The sequence below is a fragment of the Babylonia areolata genome, chromosome 20 (genome assembly GCF_041734735.1).
Source record: "Babylonia areolata isolate BAREFJ2019XMU chromosome 20, ASM4173473v1, whole genome shotgun sequence".
Taxonomy (NCBI): Eukaryota; Metazoa; Mollusca; class Gastropoda; order Neogastropoda; family Buccinidae; genus Babylonia; species Babylonia areolata.
In genome coordinates this window covers 46095589-46100588 of record NC_134895.1, presented here as the reverse complement: position 1 = coordinate 46100588, position 5000 = coordinate 46095589, and the positions used below count along the sequence as shown (strand labels likewise).

The window sequence follows — 5000 nt, the reverse complement described above, 5'->3', positions numbered from 1 at the left end:
TGATCAGTACGTGGGACTCTTGAGAGTCTGACAGGCAGCATTGTTTTGAAGTTTTTGAATTCGCTAAAGAATATTATAATAATAATAATAATAATAATAATAATCATAATAATAATAATAATTTGTATTTACGTAGCGCTAAATCAAAACGCTCTCACACCAGTCAGTCACACGCATGCATAACTCTAAAACTGGGAAGAAAAACAACAACTGAAAACTGTGGAGTGATGTCCTAGAGGTAACGCGTCCACCTAGGAAGCGAGAGAATCTGAGCGCGCTGGTTCGAATCACGGCTCAGCCGCCGATATTTTCTCCTCCTCCACTAGACCTTGAGTGGTGGTCTGGACGCTAGACATTCGGATGAGACGATAAACCGAGGTCCCGTATGCAGCATGCACTTAGCGCACGTAAAAGAACCCACGGCAATAAAAGGGTTGTTCCTGGCAAAATTCTGTAGAAAACTCCACTTCGAAAGGAAAAAAACAACTGCACGCAGGAAAAAAAACAACAACAACAAAAAATGGGTGGCGCTGTATTATAGCGACGCGCTCTCCATGGGAAGAGCAGCCCGAATTTCACATAGAGAAATCTGTTGTGATAAAAAGAAATACAAACAAACAACGAAGAGGCGGGGGGGGGGGGAGGGGGGGGGGTAGGGGGAGGATACTATCATGGGAAAGAGGGTCAGGGTTTTAATTAAGGCCAGACCTGAAAGCGAAGTATCCGGTCAAACCATCTTGGAACTGATATCAGTGCGGCTCCATTCAGTCACTTCATATAGTTCGTCAGTGTCCCCCCCCCCCAACCCCCACGACGCCCCACCCACCCCGAAAACTAGAGTATGATTGTCTACGTGGAGCGGGGGGGTAGGGGGGGGGTAGGGGAGAGGGGGGAGAAGGAGAGGGGGAGTAAAAACGGTCATACGTGTAAAAGTCCACTCGTGAACACATACATACGTACGAGTGAACGTGTGAGTTGCAGCCCGACGAACGAAGAAGAAGAAGATGAAGATGATATAATATTTTGTAGGGCTTTTACACAACACAACATGACGAACATTTCTTCATTTCCTACACTGTCACGATCAATGGCTGAAGGAAAGGCGGGGCTGGGGTTCAATACAGTTTTGTTTTTGAAGGATTTTTTCTTCTTCTTCTTCTTCTTCTTCTCTCTCTCTCTCTCTCTCTCTCTCTCTCTCTCTCTATCTATATATATATATATATATATATTTTTTTTTTTTTTTTTTTTTTTTTTTAATAATCTCTCCATCTGCCTTTGATGGGGTACGTCGTTGTAGGAGTCCAGTCGGCTATACACACAACGGTCTCTTGTCTGTCCTGTCTGTCCTGTCTGTCTCTCTCTCTCTCTCTCTCGCATAGTCACTCACAGTCTGTTTGTCTCACCCGTCCACCCACCCACCAACCCCTCTGTCTCATTATAAACCTATTTCAGTTCAGTGCTTGTCTCTTTCGATGTCCTTGTCTGTCCATCTGTCTGTCTGTCTGCCTGTCTGTCTGTCCCTAAAAAACAGAACAAATAAAGATACGAAAATAAGTATTCTCTGGCAGCATTAAAAAAAAAAAAAATCTGCACACACTCGGAAACAAAAAAACAAAAACAAAAACAAAACGGAAAAGGAAAAGTGGAATGGTCTTTTATCAGGCACTAGAAAGAGACACACACAGAGACACACACAAAGACAAAGACAAAATCTTTATTATCGAGGGTAATAGATAAAGCAAGTAACTTGCTTTTTTTTTTACATCCAGCCCTCGCCCTAAAGAGGGAATAAAGCTAAAGAAGCGAAAATGAGTAGAAAAAAAAAGAAAGAAAAAGAAATCAAAACACAATCAAAATACACCATCATTTCACCATTCACAGCCATTCCACACAAAAAAGAAGAAGAAGAAGAAAAGAAGAGAGAGAGATGATGATGATGATGTTTTATTGAAGAAACATATAAGGTTCATTTCAATGGGGAGTTGGGGGACAGGTCATTCAGCTTGAGAGAGAGAGAGAGAGAGAGAGAGAGAGAGAGAGAGAGAGAGAGAGAGAGAGAGAGAGAGAGAGATGATGATGATGATGATGATGTTTTACTGAAGAAACACATAAGGTTCATTTCAATGGGGAGTTGGGGGATAGGTCATTCAGCTTGAGAGAGAGAGAGAGAGAGAGAGAGAGAGAGAGAGAGAGAGAGAGAGAGAGAGAGAGAGAGAGAGAGAGAGAGAGAGATGATGATGATGATGATGATGATGATGATGTTTTACTGAAGAAACACATAAGGTTCATTTCAATGGGGAGGTGGGGGATAGGTCATTCAGCGTCAGAGAGAGAGAGAGAGAGAGATGATGATGATGATGATGATGATGATGATGTTTTATTGAAGAAACACATAAGGTTCATTTCAATGGGGAGGTGGTGGATAGGTCATTCAGCGTTAGAGAGAGAGAGAAAGAGAGAGAGATGATGATGATGTTTTACTGAAGAAACACATAAGGTTCATTTCAATGGGGAGGTGGGGGATAGGTCATTCAGCGTCAGAGAGAGAGAGAGAGAGAGAGAGAGAGAGATGATGATGATGATGATGATGATTTACTGAAGAAACACATAAGGTTCATTTCAATGGGGAGGTGGGGGATAGGTCATTCAGCGTTAAAAAGACCAACAACAAAAAATCATTTTCAAGTAGACAGACATTGTCATGAAGCATAGCAGAGGATAATTCACACTAACAACACGAGTATCAGAAAGGAATACTGCGATGCCAGTTGGAAGCCAACTTCAGCGTGTACGCTCTGAGTGCGAGAAAGAGAGAGACAGAGACAGAGAGACAGACAGAGAGACAGAAAGACAGAGAGAGAAAGATAGAGAGAAAGAGAGAGAAAGAAAGAGAGAGAAAGAGGGAAGCAGAGAGAGAGAGAGAGAGAGAAAGGGAAAGAGAGAGAGAGAGAGAGAGAGAGAGAGAGAGAGAGAGAAGAACAATAAATAAAAGAAAAAAGAAGCGGTTGTATGGCTTGACTCTCTTTGCGCAGTGGTAGGTGGTGAGGCGCACAGAGCTTTCACTAAAAAAAAAATAAAAAAAAAAATAAAAACCACACACAAGAGTTAAAAGTCACACGTCGACACGGGCACTTGTACCCGCTCTATCCTCTGCCCCCACCCCTACCCCCATCCCACCCCCAACACCCCCATCCTCCAACTCCTCTTAATTAAGCTTGGTAGTCCTTACTGGTACGATTTAAATTATTTCTAATGAAACGGTAAACCAAGATCCTGTTTATAACGAAACGAACCAAGGACAAAAAAAAAAATAAATAAAAAAAATAAAATAAAATAAAAGAGCTTTGTCACTGCATAAATTCATGTGCAGAGACAGAAATAAACTGCTTTAGAAACATAATTCTTTTTATGCACACACAGTAAAGAAATAGATTTTTTTTAATTTAATGTCATGCAGCACTTGTGATTTACGAGGGTAGTTTACACCGGGTGGGGGTGGGGGTGGGGTGGGGTGGGTTGGGGGGGGGGGGGGAGTGAAGCTGGAACTTATACACATGGTCAACTTAACCAGAAAGGGTTAATTCTTTCCATACGAACGGCGAAAGAGACGACGTTAACAGCGTTTCACCCCAATTACCATCATCAAAATATTGCAAGCGGAAGGCTCTTATACTGAAGACGTGAATGTTGACAAAGAATACCACAATTCTGACGACGGAAGCTAAAGGTTGGGTCATTCAGACACCCATCTGGACATCCGAGGGGTCTGTGTAGAGGAGAAGAGAGGACTGGCCGTACTGAGTGAGTTAAAATATTTCTAATGAAACGGTAAACCAAGATCCTGTTTTACAACGAAACGAACCAAGGACAAAAAAAAAAGAAAGAAAGAAAAAAAAGAGCGTTGTCACTGCATAAATTCATGTGCAGAGACAGAAATAAACCTGCTTTAGAAACATAATTCTTTTTATGCACACACAGTAAAGAAATAGATTTTTTTTTTTTAATGTCATGCAGCACTTGTGATTTGCGAGGGTAGTTTACACCGGGTGGGGGTGGGGGTGGGGTGGGGGTTTGTGGGGGGGGGGGGGGGGGAGTGAAGCTGGAACTTATATACATGGTAAACTTTACCAGAAAGGGTTAAGCTGTATTATTATGTAACATAATACAACACTCCATGGCACTTGAGAATGTTGTGTACGGGATTTCAGAACCAGTGTCGTCATGATAATAATAATAATAATAATAATAATAATAATAATAATAATAATAATAATAAAAAGCATCATGCCTTCATAGTTGAATGACGGCGCAATGTGGCACGAATTTGAATCATAACACAATGTAGACATGTGCTCAGTTGTCTTTTTTTTCCCCCTTTCTTTCTTTTTTTTTCTTTTTTTTCTAGCCCTGTACCGCTTTGCTGAGAATAAAAGTTCCGGTTTCCGAATTCATTGCCTTTTTCTTTCCTCCCGAATAAACACACGTCTTTTTTTTTTCGTCTTTTTTTTTTCTTTAAAGAAAAGGTCGAATAAAGAATGTAATATATCTGTTGAAGAACTCCATTTCTTTGTAACCCAACTCCTGAAAGCACAAACACAATGCTTTGTGCAATGTCATCAGCTGAGACACGACTCTTTTATATTTTCCTTTCCCCCTCTCTGTTGTCAGTTTTCTTTTCTCCGTGATCGTGTCATGCGGAGAAGGTATGGAGGTAGTAGAGTATTCGTTGTTACCTAAGGTTATACAAAAGACTTTTTGGGGGGAGTCGGAGAGGGGGGTGGGGTGGGGGGTGGTTGGGGGTTGGAGGGGGGTACAGCCTGTCTCGTGTTCCTCTTAACTCTCTCCATACGAACGGCGAAAGAGACGACGTTAACAGCGTTTCACCCCAATTACTATCATCAAAATATTGCAAGAGGAAGGCTCTTATACTGAAGACGTGAATGTTGACAAAGAATACCACAATTCTGACGACGGAAGCTAAAGGTTCGGTCATTCAGACA

The 5000-nt window shown here is 41.6% G+C and overlaps 1 protein-coding gene across 4 annotated transcripts in view; it reads left to right on the top strand.

Annotated features, from left to right (window-relative positions):
• LOC143294537 (uncharacterized) overlaps positions 1–5000 on the top strand; it is a 52904-nt gene that overhangs the window by 7659 nt on the left and 40245 nt on the right. The gene's annotated exons all lie outside the window — the stretch shown is intronic.